Raw genomic sequence first — 16,927 nt, forward strand, 5'->3', positions numbered from 1 at the left:
ATCACGCTATGTCAGCCTTTTCTCTTTTGGGTCATACTATGGAGAGTGAATAGTCTGATATCTGAAACAGAGATAAGGTGAAAAATTTCCCCTGGAATCTTGGATCTGGCAGTCACGGTTACATGCTTGATTTACTTATCGTTGTGGTAAGCAGTTAGGATTTAACGGTGGAGGATACTTCTATCTGCTATACAGATTCACTGGATAATTTTGGATACCTTTTCACACACTCGGAGAACTTTCTGTCATCCTGATTTTCCCTGAGATACATCCATTCATATGGACTTTGCACCTTCACTTGATTATTTCATATTGCACTAGTGTTTTGTGTGCATCACACACTTTATAATTTGATTGTTATATTGATTTTTTCACATTGCAGCACAGCTTTTACCACTAGTATATATATATAGTCTAACCCAGTGTTTTCATCATTGGTTACACTTTAGCGCTACATTTATGTGTTTTGTTTGTTTTTCCACTTGTCAATTGGTTTTGTAGCTGATTACAGACAGCATGGAATTATTTTGCTTTTTGTGAACTTTGTATTGCCTGGATGTAGCAGGCTCCTCCATTCCGCCGCTGCCGCCACATGCTCAGCCTCTAAGTCCTGACTCCTGCTCCAGTGCTGTGCTCCTCCGACCTCCTGGTTAGTTACAAAGGTTGGAGGAGCACAGCACTGGAGCAGGAGCGGGATGTCCTAATACATCACTCGCCAACGCCGCGCAGCACAGCCTCTGTGAAATCCGCCCCCCGCCGGCCGAATACAGCATATGCTTGGCCTGGCTCGGCAAGCTCCGGAACTGCGCATGCGCAGTTCCAAGCCGAACCGATCTCGGCTATTTTTACTGCCACATTCCTGCAACTAAGGACATTTACGGACGGGGGAAAAAAATACGGACGATTGGCAACACTGCGTGGGTTGCTGATGCTCTTTATTTTATACAAACTACAACAAAATATGTTTTTTTTTGTTACCCTTATCTCACCCTTCCTCTCTCTCATCCCTCTGTCTCACCCCCCACCCCCTCCCTCTCTCTCTCACCACCTACTCCCTCTTGAAAATTCACTGAAATTGCACTTGGAAGTGCAGTCCCTGTAAACCTGAGGGGTAGATCTGGAATGAGGGGAAGCTCTGCTGTTTTTATTATCCAATCATGTGCAAGCTAAAATGCTGTTTTTTATTTTCCTTGCATATCCCCCCTTGGATCTACAGTGACTGCACTTCCAAGTGCACTTTTAGTGCAATTTCAAGTGCACTTTCACTTGTAGTGCAAAGTGGATTTGCCTTTCGTAAATAACCCCCCTTTGTGTTTTAGTGGAAGTCGCACTTTAACCACTTCCCTACCGGCCCATAGTAAAATGACGTCCACAAAGAACCTCTGCCGTTCAGAGTGGATGTCATATGACGTCCTGGGCTTTGTGGGGGGGAAATCTGAATGATGCCTGCAGCTAGAGGCATCATTCAGAAATCCTTCTCTTGTGCCGGCGATTCTGCACAACGTAAGAACAATCATAGCGGCGGTTCCGCCACTAGATCGTTCTTACAGGCGGCGGGAGGGGACATCCCCCCTCCCGCCGCCATCCGGTGCTTCTCCGGGCTCTCCCGTGCCATCGGGGGCCCGGAGAACGAATCGTCCGGCACTCGCAGGAAGCATAGAGATGACTGGTGACCAGATGGTCACCAGTCATCTCTATGACCGTCGGAGGACCCGGGCGCGATGTGATGACGTCACGCCCGGGTCCCCGTAAGTAAACAAAGCCGCGATTGCGGCTGCTAAGCAACGGTAAACATGAGATCGGTGAATTTTTTTTCACCGATTTCATGCTTTCCAGCCTGGAGGAGAGATGTGGGGTCTTATTGACCCCGCATCTCTCCATAAAGAGTACCTGTCACACACATTCCTATTACAAGGGATGTTTACATTCCTTGTAATAGGAATAAAAGTGATAATAAAAAAAATAAAATAAAATAAAAAAGTGTAAAAAAAGAAATAAATATGTAAAAAAAAAAAAAAGAAATCAATTTTTTTTTAACGCCCCTGTCCCCAGTAGCTTGCGCGCAGAAGCGAACGCACACGCAAGTCCCGCCGACATATGTAAACGCCGTTTAAACCACATATGTGAGGTATCGCCGCGTGCGCTAGAGTGCCAGCAACAATTCTAGCACTAGATCTCCTCTGTAAATCTAAACTGGTAACCTGTAAAAATTTTCAAAGCGTTGCCTATGGAGATTTTTAAGTACCGAAGTTTGGCGCCATTCCATGAGTGTGCGCAATTTTAAAGCGTGACATGTTAGGTATCTATTTACTCGGTGTAACATAATCTTTCATATTTAAAAAAAAAATGGGCTAACTTTACTGTTTTGTTATTTTTTTTTAATTCATGAAACAATTTTTTTCCAAAAAAAAGGCGTTTGAAAAATTATTGCGCAAATACCGTGCAGAATAAAAGGTTTCAATGACAGTCGTTTTATTCCCTAGGGTGTTTGCTTAAAAAACATATATAATGTTTGGGGGTTCTGCGTAATTTTCTAGCAAAAAAATGATGATTTGTACATGTAGGAGAGAAGTGCCAGAATAGGCCCGGTATGGAGGTGTGTATAAAAGCCCTGTATGGAAGAGGTTAAGTTGCTGGTTCTTAGGCTGTATCATTACCTCTTATTCAGAGCCTTGATATTCCAGGCAACATTTGTAAATGTTAGAAGATGTTCTCCTAAACAGAGTCAATGCCGCACAAGATTAATGGCAGGAAAAAATTGAATGGTCTATTTAGTCTGCCCCTTTTTAATTTTTTGTCTAGGTTTGTACCAAGCATGTTCAAATTCACTTAATGTTAACTGCAGAAACAAACAGCACTCAATCAATAAATACATCACCATGGAGACTGAGGAACCTATTGTAAACTTAACGCTGTCAGCATGAATCACTTTCATATTTAACAAACTTAGACCAGCAGAAGGAAAACAAGGGCCATATTCTCGTACATCCGCGTATCTTTGCGCGGGCGTAACGTATCCGATTTACGTTACGCCTCTGCAACTTAGACGGGCAAGTGCTGTATTCTCAAAGCACTTGCTCCGTAAGTTGCGGCAGCGTAGCGTAAATCGATCGGCGTAAGCCTGCCTAATTCAAATGTGGGACATAGGGGCGTGTTTTTTAATGCTATGTGACCCGACGTGATTGACGTTTTTCACAAACGGCGCATGCGCTGTCCGTGGAAATCTCCCAGTGTGCATTGCTCCTAATACGCCGCAAGGACGTATTGGTTTTGACGTGAACGTAAATTACGTCCAGCCCCATTCACGGACGAGTTACGCAAACAACGTAAAATTTTCTTATTTCGTTGCGGGAACGACGGCCATACTTAACATTGGTACGCCGCACTTACGCCACCATATAGCAGGGGTAACTTTACGCCGGGAAAAGCCTAACGTAAACGGCGTAACTGTACTGCGTCGGCCGGGCGTACGTTCGTGAATTCGCGTATCTAGCTGAGTTACATATTTCGACACGTAAATCAGCGTACACGCCCCTAGCGGCCAGCGTAAATATGCAGTTACGATCCGACGGCGTAAGAGACTTACGCCTGTCGGATCTAAGGGAAATCTATGCGTAACTGATTCTAAGAATCAGGCGCATAAATACGACGGCACAACTCAGAGATACGATGGCGTATCTGGAGATACGCCGCCGTATCTCTTCTGAGAATCTGGTCCCAAGTGTCTATCTGTGAGACAGAGATTGCTGTCCTACTTTGCTCCTGATATCAGAATTCTTCTATCTCTATCTAGTACTGGACTGATTGCACCATATCCTGATAGACTGTACCATACACTGGTCCAAAGCCAGAAGAGGAGAGAGGAGAAGGCTACATTCCCTTTAAGCTGCAGTGGGGTTGATTTACCAAAGGCGAATAGACTGTCCACTTTGCAAAGTGCAGTTGCTTTCGGCAACACCAGTTGCTCCAGAGCTTAGTAAATGAGCAGAAGCTCTGCTGACTTACATCATCCAATTACGTGTTAGCAAAAAAAATAATAAAAAAAAAAAAAAATTCTTGCACATGATTGGGTACTCAAAGTGAAGCCTTAACTCATTTACTAAGCTCTGAAACAGCTGCACTTTACAAAGTGCACAGTCTACTTGCCTTTAGTAAATCAACCCCATTGTTTCATTTACTTGACTATAGGATTCGTCAACTTACGGTCCTCGAACATATAATAAAAAACACAACACTGCGTGACATGGGTTTAAAACGGCCACAGCAGCCCTTTTATTTAACAAATTAATAATAACAAAACAATTTTAACACCATCAGGGGGTCTTTGGGTGTCCTTAAATCACATTACCGACCATGTCCTCAGCAGGCCCGTCGCTACAAGGCAGGCAAACCAAGCAATTGCTTGGGGCCCCGAGCTGGCCTGGGGCCCCAAGCAGCGCCCTTGCCGTGCTTCCTATATGCTGCAGCCGCCTGAGCACTCTATAGAGAGCCTGCAGCACTGCTGCCTCGAGTCATCACTTCCCCTTCTCTGTAGAGTGGCCGAGCTCCTCTTCCTACCTCCTGTCAGTCCGGACTCCGGCCGGGTATCGTGCAGTATAAGAGATTCAGTTTCCTGTTCCCAGCCGGACTGACAGGAAGTGCTCACTGAGTGCTTACTTCCTGTCAGTCCGGCCGGGAACAGGAAACTGAATCTCCTTCCATGCGGTACCCGGTAGGAAGGGGGGGCGTAAAAAGAACATAGGGAGGCTTTGCGTATGTGCATGTGGGGGGGGGGGGGGGCGGCCTCCATGTCCATTTTTCTTGGGGCCCCTAAATTTCTTCAAACGGCCCTGGTCCTCAGCCGTTTCCCATCTGGCTCGAAGACGTTGCAATTTCCAAATTTTTACTTTCTCCCAGGGGATTTAGCTTCTGGGAGAACCACCAACAAATAACCAGGTGGGAGCGCCATACCCTAGATGGGCCCCCAATTCTTCTACAATCTGATTAATCCTTGACCCCCCAAAGACCCCCTGACCCGCCAGCTGCTGCAACAAAAGCGCAAAGTATAAAAAAATCATTTTTAATGTATAAAAAAACATGAAACGTCAGAACTGTCCCCCACCCAGACTACCCCTTAAAAAAACAGAATACAGGGCGGGAGGGAGGGACTCTTCAATCAACAGCACTTTCTGGAGTGATTACCCATCAGCCCTTGCACCAGACCAAACCCTCGCGGCTCCCTGACCATCCTAATACACCAATCAGGTAAGCTACGTGCCTACCCCACCTCTACTTCTTTCTTTTAACCCTTCTTAGACCTGTTCCTCCCTAAGGCCTCGTACACGCGACCGGTTTCCTCGGCAGAATCCATCAAGAAACTTGGCGGGAGAGCTTTTTTGCCGAGGAAACCTTTCGTATGTACATTTTTCATCGAGGAAACTGTCGAGGAACTCGACAAGCAAAAAAGAGAGCAAGTTCTCTTTTTCCTCGATGGGAGTCTCAATTTCCTCGTCGGGCTGGTTTTCGACGAGAAACTCGAGCGTGTGTATGCTAAGAAACCCGCGCTTGCTCAGAATAAAGTATGAGACGGGACTAAAAGTAGCATTTGTAATGGAGATAACACATTTTTCAAGCTGTAACAGACTGAAAAGTGCAAATCGTCTCTTACCAAACTTTTACTTAACACACAGTAACATGAAATTAGGAAAAGAAGCCCCAAGGGTTGTGCCAGTGGAATCGAACTTCCCCTGAATGACTAGTTTTGTTCTTGACAGTGTGTACGCAAAGCAAGCTTGTCGAGTTTCTCGACAAGCCTAACAAGGAACTCGACCAGGAAAACGATGTGTTTCGCCCCATGAGTTCCTCGGTTGTATGTACGAGGCCTTAGTCATGCCGACCCTGCATCTATTTTTTGTCTTCTCCGGGTGGCACTTTCCTCTCTCCCATGCTGTCAGGCCTCCCCTCTCTTGCTTGGCCACCATCGTTTCCAGGTTACGTCACAGCTGATGATGTCATAGGCAACAAAGAAGCCTTTTATATTTAAACGGTCTGTTTCCACATGTTTGTTGTCAAAGCAATGTTTTTGCAAGATTCTGAGCCTTTTTCATGTGCATTTGGTTTCAACCTGCTGTGTAATTGGATTGACTACCCATGTACTTACCTCAGCTGATGTTCAGATCCACTTTTCTGCCACCTGTCTAGACCTCTGGCCTATATTCTGTTTTTCCTTGGAGACCGCCATGTTCTAGTCTGCTTCGGTCTGCAGTCCCAGTGCCTGGTCTGGTTGCCAGTTCATCCTGTATGCTCCTTTGCTGAGGTTTGCAGCCTTGCTGCTTGGCATGGTTCACAGATCGTCCTGTATGTCCTTGTGCTGGGGTCCTCAATCCTGCTGCGTGGTCCGGTTTGCAGTTCCTCCTCCATGCTCTTGCGCCTTAATTACTGCTGGCTGTTCTTGCCCACCATTCATCCTGTACCGCCCCATGAAAGGGTTTACACCCTCTTTCTCACCTCCCTCTCTCTCTCACCCCTCCCTCTCTCTCCTTCATCCCCTCTCTCTCACCACCCACCCCCTCCCTCTGACCCCTGCCTCTCTCTCTCACCACCTACTCTCGCCCTCTCTCTCTTTCACCCCCTCCCTCTTTCTCTGTCACCCCCTGCCTCTCTCTGTCACCCCCTCCCTCTCTCTCTCTTTACCCCCTCTCACCCCTCCCTCTCTCTTTCATCGCTCACCACCTCCCTCTCTCTCACCTTCCTTTCTCTCATCCCTCTGTCTCACCCCCTCATCCTCTCTCTCATTCTTCCTCTTTCTCTCACCCCTCTCTCTCTCACCCCTCTCTCTCACCACCCCCTCCCTCTCTCTCCACCTACTCCCTCCCTCTCTCTCTTTCACCCCCTCCCTCTCTCTCACCACCCACCCCCTCCCCCTCTCTCTCTTTCACCCCCTCCCTCTCTCTCACCACCCACCCCCTCCCCCCTCTCTCTCACCACCCACCCCCTCCCTCCCCCTCTCTCTCACCCCTCCCTCTCTCTCTCTTACTCCCTCTCTCTCACCACCCACCCCTCCTTCTGACCCCCTTCCTCTCTCTCACACCACCTACCCCCTCCCTCTCTCTCTTTCACCCCCTCTCTTTGTCATCCCCTTCCTCTCTCTTTACCCCCTTTCTCTCTCTATTTCACCCCCTCCCTCTCTCTTTCACCCCCTCCCTCTCTCTCATCCCTCTGTCTCATCCCCTTATCCTCTCTCTCATTCTTACTCTTTCTCTCACCCCTCTCTCTCATCCCTCTGTCTCATCCCCTTATCCTCTCTCTCATTCTTACTCTTTCTCTCACCCCTCTCTCTCATCCCTCTCTCACCCCCCCTCATCCCCCCTCTTCCTCTATCTCACCCTTCCTCTTTCTCTCACCCCCCTCTCTCTCTCTCTCTTTCTCTCTCTCACACACATGTTGAACAGGGTGAACTGAGGGGCCACAAAAAATCAGCTTGAAGCTGGGGCCCCTGGCAGAACACCAGCTGGCCTTTAGACTCCACTTTCTGGAGGATCCCATATCACCTGCTCACCTGTGGGATCACATGATTTACTTTTGTGACACAGAGAGACTTGTAACTCTTCTCCCCACGATAAACTGTCCAAGATACAATAATGTCAAATTCTATGGAAGATTTGTGGAGTGTAGAAGTTAATTGTAAACATGAGCACAGACAACAAGGGGTTAATTTCTGTAATTTAATTTTTTCTGGGTGGTTTCCAGATTGGAATGAGACATATAAAATAATATTGGTCGTTTGTTCTTTAGAACATAATCTGCCTGTCAGCTCATAAAATGTTCAGGATTGCAATATTGTTTCAAGCAATTATGTCATTATACTGATGTCAAATTGAGTGCTTTTAGGCTGGGAATGTATGTTTGGATTGTGGTAATGCACTGTACGACACCATGCGTGGTTTAATCTGTTGCGGGGACTTTTGATGAAGGATGCCACAACACATGGTAAATTTACAATCATGGGTTACATGACAGAAAAATGGTCAGGTTAAATTTGCACCATTCTTTTCATGGCTTTTTCTTTGAGGCCAAGAACATTTCAGTAAGTGCAGAAAATACCTGCCGATCCTTGTCACTTCCAGTAAGCAGAAAAGACAGCAAAATCGTATCTTTTGTAAACTACGTCGGCGACAACCTTGCCTCTCTCCATAGATACAGTAGAGGAGTAAGTGTAGCCACTCTGGCACAGGAAGTGTCCTATTAGCAGGATTAGCAGGTAAAAATAAAGGAAAAACAAAACAAAAAGGAATGCAGCCTCTGCGTATAAAGGCTGCTAAAATTAAAGATTTTGGCCCAGATTCTCAAAGGGCTTACGACGGCGCAACGCTAGGTGGCGCTTCCGTCGTTTTCCCCGTCAAGTATGCAAATTAGCTAGATACGCAAATTCCCGAACGTACGCGCGGCCGACGCAGTAAAGTTACGTTTACGTTAGGTTTTTCCGGTGTAAAGTTGCCCCTGCTATATGAGGGGCAACCAATGTTAAGTATGGCCGTCGTTCCCGCGTCGAAATTTATAAATTTACGTTGTTTGCGTAAGTCGTCCGTGAATGGGGCTGGACGCCATTTACGTTCACGTCGAAACCAATGACGTCCTTGCGACGTCATTTGGAGCAATGCACCCTGGGATATTTTACGGACGGCGCATGCGCAGTACGTTTGGCGCGGGAACACGCTTAATTTAAATGCTACACGCCCCCTACCCGCCTATTTTGAATTAGGCGGGCTTGCGCCGGGTGATTTACGCTACGCCGCCGCAACTTTACAGGCAAGTTCTTTGTGAATAAAGCACTTGCCTGAAAAACTTGCGGCGGCGTAACGTAAATGAGATACGTTACGCCCGCCCTAAGTTACGCCATTCTACGAGAATCTGGGCCTTTGTTTTTGGGTTTTTTAGTATTCTTTAAAGTAAGGTGACCAGATTTTTATAATGAAACCAGGGGACATATTTTTTCTTTTACTAGTAATGGCGGCAATCAGCGACTCTCTGCCCGTCGCCGCTGCCGCCCGGCTCACAGCCTGTTAAAGGGGTTGTAAACCCGCATGTTTTTCACCTTAATGCATCCTATGCATTAAGGTGAAAAAACACCTTGCAGTGTTCGGCCCCCTAGCCCCCCCCCCCATTTTACTTACCTAAGCCCCGAATTTCCCTCGGCGGTGACGCCCCGTCCCTCTCTCTTGATTGATAGCAGCACAGCCATTGGCTCCCGCTCCTGTTAATCAAAACCTATGACCCAGGGGGCGGCGCTAAGTCATACATTATGGATGCCGAATGAATGACTTGTAAGCCTGCCCGTAAGGTAACCACCCCGGGAGAGCGCTTCTCCTAGGGGGTTATCTGATGCGGGGAGGAGCCGCAAGAGCCGCTGAGGGACCCCAGAAGTCAGTGTTCGGGGCCACTCTGTGCAAAACGATTTGCACAGTGAAGGTAAGTATGATATGTTTGTTATTTAAAAAAAAAACAATCCTTTACAATCACTTTAAGTCTTACTCTCCGGGCCCCAGCTACTACTGGGTGGGGAGTGGAGGAAGATCACTCCGCCGGGGAAGGCAAGGAGATAAGCAGGCAGGCGACTGGCCGGGACTGGCCAAGGCAGAAGAAAATGTTAGCGGAGCTGAATGGGCATGCACCCGAAACACCTGATCATCAGAAAGGGGCACAGATAATGGAAAAAAATACACCCCCCTAAGCTAGTAGGAGCAGCGGAGCGGGAGTGTGTTATTCAGATTTTTTTTTTATTATTATGCACTGACTGTCTTTGAAATTGCCCCAGCCCCTATTCAAATCCAATCCGGGGACAAAACTGGGGACAGACTTGATCCGGGGACAGTGTCCTCAATACGGAGACTGTCCCCGGAAACAGGGGATGTCTGGTCACCCTACTTTAACCACTTAACCCCCGGACCATATTGCTGCCCAAAGACCAGAGTACTTTTTGCGATTCGGGACTGCGTCGCTTTAACAGACAATTGCGCGGTCATGCGACGTGGCTCCCAAACAAAATTGGCGTCCTTTTTTTCCCACAAATAGAGCTTTCTTTTGGTGGTATTTGATCACCTCTGCGGTTTTTAGTTTTTGCGCTATAAACAAAAATAGAGAGACAATTTTGAAAAAAATGAATATTTTTTACATTTTGCTATAATAAATATCCCCCAAAAATATATAAAAAAAAAATTTTTTTCCTCAGTTTAGGCCGATACGTTTTCTTCTACATATTTTTCGTAAAAAAAAATCGCAATAAGCGTTTATTGATTGGTTTGTGCAAAAGTTATAGCGTTTACAAAATAGGGGGTATTTGTATGTCATTTTTATTATATTTTTTTTACTAGTAATGGCGGTGATCAGCGATTTTTTTTTCGGTATTACGACATTATGGCGGACACTTCGGACACTTTTGACACATTTTTGGGACCATTGGCATTTTTATAGCGATTAGTGCTATAAAAATGCATTGGATTACTATAAAAATGCCATTGGCAGTGAAGGGGTTAACACTAGGGGGCGGGGAAGGGGTTAAGTATGCCTGGGTGTGTTCTTACTGTGGGGGGGGGGGGTGGCCTCACTAGGGGAAACACTGATCCTCGGTTCATACATTGTATGAACAAAAGATCAGCATTTCCCCTGCTGACAGGACCGAGAGCTGTGTGTTTACACACACAGCTCCCGTTCCCTGCTCTGTACCGAGCGATCGCGTGTGCCCGGCGGCGATCGCGCCCGCCGGGCACACGCACGGGAGCCCCTAGTGGCGGCTGGGAGAGAGGACTTCATATTACGTGCTCTCGCCCAGCCGAGCCAACTTGTCGACGTATAACGGCGGTGGGCGGTCGGCCAGTGGTTAAAGGGATAGTACACCTTTACCAGAAAACTGCCTATGCAGATAAGGGGCATCTGTAGATAAAAACAAACTGCGCAGCTTTGACTAAAGTTGAATAAAGCCCTTCTTATAAGTGTAGGCCATTTACACACCTTAAAGGGTTTGTAAAGGAAAACATTTTCTTATCTTAATAGCTTCCTTTACCTTAATGCAGTGCTGTTTTCATGTCCTCATTGTTCGTTTTTGCTCTCAAGTTGCTGTAATTCTTCTCTGATCTCCACACTTCCTGGTTGTCTGTTTCCTGATAACCACAGTGCTGGGAGCTTTCTCTCTGTGGTCACTAATCAAGGAGGTGTGATTACTGTGTGTCTAAAACCCCTCAGCACCAATCAGTTTCGTTTTACAAACCATTACTGCCCTGTATTGGCTCTCTGTACATCACAGAAGCATGAAACAGCATGCAAAAACGAAACTGAGACTGTAGGTACATTATATGATTGATTTTTATCGATTTTTAATCATTTTTAAAAGGAATCAGTTAACTATTATGTCTCTATATCCTGTAAACAGTCATTTCAGCAAAAAAATTTTTTTTCTTTACAACTCCTTTAAGAAACATGACTGGAATTATCCCAGCACACTGCTAAGTGAGGCCTAGTCATCACTGCTTACCTCCACCATCACAGGTGGCTCTCAAATGCTGAGTTTAGAGCTACTGCATCAGAGGAGAGAAAGAGTACGTGAGGATTTTTGAATTGGAGAAAGAGCTCACTCCTGTGATGGTGGAGGTGAGCAGTGATGAGTAGGCGGGTGGGTCAGGGACAGTCAAGCTGGGGAGGAAAGGGCAGGATGATGAAGGTTATGAGGTGGGCGCTATGTGACTTGCTGCATCTTCTAAAGCACATTGTGAGAAGCTCCCAGTGTGCAGTAAAATCAGAGTGAGGAGAGGAGTCTGTACAACCGTACTACTTTGTAATAAAAAAAATTGCAAAAAAAGAATGCAAACCACATAAAAAGACAGTATTCATCCCTGTAATATTTTTACTATAGTTGGGGTGCTTCACAAGTTCAGTTTTTGGAGGTCTCAGATCTGGAGAGGAACAGATGACTCCAGAAGTCTTGGCAGCACAAAGCGGTATGCCGAGTAGTTTACAGACCCCGTATGAATCCCTGTGCCTCTGAACTCCAGCATGTACGCTAAGCGTCACACTTGGCTTGCGCAGGCAGTTTGGTTCCCATTCTGTCAACAAAACTTAAAAGGCCTCTTTTTCCTTTTTTCCTCCTTCAGCCTCCAAAAATGTCACAATGGTGTCTTATCGTGGGAGATGAGAGGGCTCTGATGTATGTGCAGCCGTATACACCGCGTCCCAGCTCCATCGCTTGTTTCCTTGTCACTAATAGACTGAAAAACGTAGGCAAGAAGTTGAAGCTGTCAGGTGCGCTTTGTAAGGGGGAGCCATAGTTACTTTAAGAGCGCAATACGTACAGGTGAAACTCGAAAATTTTTAATATTGTGCAAAAGTTCATTTATTTCACTAATGCAACTTAAAAGGTGAAACTAATATATGAGATAGAATCATTACATACAAAGCAAGATAGTTCAAGCCGTGATTTATCATAATTGTGATGAATATGGCTTACAGCTCATGAAAGCCCCAAATCCACAATCTCAGAAAAATGTAATATTATGAAAAGGTGCAATATTCTAGGCTTAAATAGCCAGATTCACGTAGATGGCCGCAACTTTAAGGCGGCGTACGTAAGGCATTTAAGCTACGCCACCGCAATTTAGCGAGGCAAGTACATGATTCACAATGTACTTGCCTGCTAAGTTACGGCGGCGTAGCCTAAAGCGGGCGGGCGTAATGGCGCCTAATTCAAATTTAGCTAAGGGGTTTATGCTAATGGGGCTTGACCTGACGTTTTTGACGTTTAACTGCGCGTGTGCCAGGCGCGTACATTTCCCAGTGTGCATTGCGGCTACGTCCGCCGCACAGGCCTTTTGATTTCGACGTGGACGTAAACAACGTAAATCCCTATTCACGGACGACTTACGCAAACAACGTAAAAATTTCGAATTTCGACGCGGGAACGGCGGCCATACTTAACATTACTATTCCATCTATTTGATGGAATAACTTCAGGCGGCCTATCTCTTACGTAAACGGCGTAAATGTACTGTGGCGGCCGGGCGTACGTTCGTGAATAGGCGTATCTACTGATTTGCATAATCTACGCCGACCGCAATGGAAGCGCCACCCAGCGGCCAGCCGAAATATTGCAACCTAAGATAGGACGGCGCAAGCCGTCGTATCTTAGATATGTTTAAGCGTATCTCTGTTTGAGAATACACTTAAACATACGTCAGTGCAAATTCTGAGTTAGGTCGGTGTATCTACTGATACGCCGACCTAACTCTACCTGAATCTAACTAAAAGTGTCCCACTCTAATCAGCTAATTAAGCCATAACACCTGCAAAGAGTTCCTGAGCCTTTAAATGGACTCTTAGTCTGGTTCAGTAGGAATCACAATCATGGGAAAGACTGCTGACCTGATAGTTGTGCAGAAAACCATTATTGACACCCTCCATATGGAGGGAAGGCCTCAAAAGGTAATTTCAAAAGAAGTTGGATGTTCCCAAAGTGCTGCATCAAAGCACATTAATAGAAAGTTATGTGGAAGGGAAAAGTGTGGAAGAAAAAGGTGCACAAGCAGCATGGATGACCACCGCCTGGAGAGGATTGTCAGGAAATAAAAATGCATTGATTACTGTATACATTTCACTGTCAGGGAAGGGGATAACACTAGGCTGCGGTCCTCCAACCATGCAGGATTAATCCATCATCCACTGTCAATTCATCCCTCATAGAGTAGAATGGTCGGATATCATGTAAGATTTCCTTAAAGGAGCCAGGCCACCCATTGAGAATGATGTCCATGAGGTGCTGACAGGTGGCATCTGCCTGTGTTTCTTGCTTAAAGTGGATGTAAACCTGATTCATGAAATTTGACCTAAGCACATATATCTGTAGTGTTTTCTTATCAAAGCACAGAGTCATGTGTCTTTCTACTGATGTGTTGCTCTGTTATCAGCATGATAGCTTCTGACAAGTTCTCTGTCAATCAAGATAAATCCAGCCTGAAATTTGTGTAGAGGGAGGTTCCTATAAATAGATTAGTAGAGAGCTTGCCTTGTCACAGCACAGCTCTGCAAGTCTCTACTCATGAGGACAGCTGTCTTGTCTGTATGTCAAGAATCCACTCCCAGTGCTGAACAGGAAGAGAACATCTCGAACACGATATAAGAATTCTAAAGAATATATAAAGCTGAAGACAGCAGATAAACATGTAAAACGTATGTAGGAAGATATGTTTAATTTCTGTGTATCATCTGAGACTGGGGAAAGGGAAAAGTCGCTCCAGGTGGGAACCCAGATGAATATCCTCCATTGCACATAACTCAGTTGCAGGCAATGCACTTTGCAAAGCTGGAACAAAGATTGTCTCTGGACAGCCACACTCTGAACAAATTGTAGCCTGTTATTGAAAGAAGGACAGCACTACAAGTCACAGCAAAATAAAACCTGACAGCTGACGCATTTCGCACTGAAACTAGTGCTTAGTCATAGACTAAGCACTAGTTTCAGTGCGAAACGCGTCAGAAGTCAGGTATTATTTTGCTGTGACTTGTAGTGCTGTCCTTCTTTCAATAAAAGGCTACAATTTGTTCAGAGTGCGGCTGTCCAGAGACAATCTTTGTTCCAGCTTATCATCTGAGACTGTTCACTTCACTGGGTATATGTGAGGGTTCACATCCACTTTAAAGCGGGAGTTCAACCATTTCTTTTTTTTTTTTTTTTTTTCCCTTAGCTTCCTGCTCGTTCGGTCTAGGGGAATCGGCTATTTGTATTAAAATATGAGCTGTACTTACCCGTTTTCGAGATGCATCTTCTTCCGTCGCTTCCGGGTATGGGTCTTCGGGAGCGGGCATTCCTTCTTGATTGACAGTCTTCCGAGAGGCTTCCGACGGTCGCATCCATCGCGTCACTCGTAGCCGAAAGAAGCCGAACGTCGGTGCGGCTCTATACTGCGCCTGCGCACCGACGTTCAGCTTCTTTCGGAAAATCGTGACGCGATGGATGCGACCGTCGGAAGACTGTCAATCAAGAAGGAACGCCCATTCCCGCAGCCCATACCCGGAAGCGACGAAGAGGATGCATCTCGTAAACGGGTAAGTAATGCTCATATTTTAAAACAAATAGCCGATTCCCCTAGTAAAAACGAGCAGGAATCTAAGGGGAAAAAGTGCCCTCTAAGGGTGAACCACCGCTTTAAGTTCCTGAATCCTTCTGGATGACAACCAGTGTTGCCAACCTAACAGATTGAAATTTACTGGCACGACACCTGAAATTTACTGGCGCAGCCACGTTTTTACTGACATTTCACAAAAGTTACTAAATTACATTTTTAGGTGCACATTTCAGTATTTAGGCTACAAACACGTATGCTAGGCAAATAGCAATGTGATTTAAGGTAGATATTAAGGTAAAAAAACATATTTTTGTTATTTTCGATATAATAAGGGCACATTATTTAGTCACATCACTCCCTGCCTCCATCCCCCTCTGCCACCAACACCCCCTACCTTCACCCCCCTCTGCGGTGCCATAATCTCCCCCTGCCTCCAACTTCCCCCGCCTCCAATCACCCCCTGCCTCCAATCTCCCCCAGACCCCCTGCCTCCATCCTCCCCTGCCTCCATCCCCCTCTGCGGTGCCACCAACAACCCCTGTCTCCATCCCCCACCCTCTGCGGTTCAACCATCCCCCTCTGCAGTGCCACCAACTCCCCCTGCCTCCAATCACCCCCTGCCACTAACACCATTGACATTGCATTTGGCTCCAGTATCAATTTTCAACGAGACATGTTTTTTGCATGCTGTAGAGAAGGAGGTGAATATTTCTCCCTTATTTGAAATTAGGTCCACACATTCACAATGAAAACCGTTTTGGTGATCATCACTTTCCACTTCATTAATTATGTGCACATTTTCTTGTTTAGTACCACTAGATGGTGTCACCCACGCATCTTTATTTTGAGGCTTGGACCTCCAACATTTTGCAAAATGATTACATTTTTTGCATGAGTTAAACCTTTAGTTAAAAGCTGTACACTTGTTGCGCTCAGTAGCGTGTTCACTACCACAGTTGCTGCATTGACTTTTGTTCTGTTGTACCACAAACACGTCTGTCTCTCTTTTCAGTTCCTTAGTGGCCCTTTTTGAATTTTCAAACAACATACATATTCTAATGGCTGATTTCAGTGTTTAATCTTTCCCCCTTAAAGTGGTTGTTAAGCCACAATGTGATCTTTATATCATCCTCTCTGTTAGATAAAAACCTGTATCCTAGTGCCTGTGATTTATAAAATAAAAGCTAATTTCTACCTGTTTTAACAATGCCTCCTGGCTCTCTCTCCGTGTGACAGCTCCAGCGGGCGGGGAGGAGATTTACCCGCTGACGTCAGTCGGAGAGGAAAGGAGGAGAGAGCCGGGAGTCACGTGATCGCCAGGGGCGCTGTTAAAAAAAGGGTAGAAAATACCCCAAAATACATTCTGCTACTCCTCCTGAGTATGGTGATACCACATGTGTGAGACTTTTACACAGCCTGGCCACATACAGAGGCCCAATAAGCAGGGAGCACCTCCAGGCATTCTAGGAGCAAATATTCTAATTTCATGACGACCTATTATACTTTTAAAGGCCCTGGAGCACCAGAACAATGGAAATGCCCACAAAATGACCCAATTTTGGAAAGCAAACACCCCAATGTATATTCTACAAAGCATAATGAATCTTTTGAACATGTCATTTTTTCCCACAAGTTTGTGGAAAATGTGCAAAGGAAATTAAAAAAATAATTCTTACACAAAGTTGTCAAGTTAAAAGATTTTTCTAACACACAGCATGTATATAGCAAAAATTACACCTCAAAATACATTCTGCTACTCCTCCCGAGTATGACAATACCACATGTGTGAGACTTTTTTTTTTTTACACAGCATGGCCAAATACAGAGGCTCAACATCCAAG

Source organism: Rana temporaria, chromosome 8 (assembly GCF_905171775.1).
Source record: "Rana temporaria chromosome 8, aRanTem1.1, whole genome shotgun sequence".
Lineage (NCBI taxonomy): Eukaryota > Metazoa > Chordata > Amphibia > Anura > Ranidae > Rana > Rana temporaria.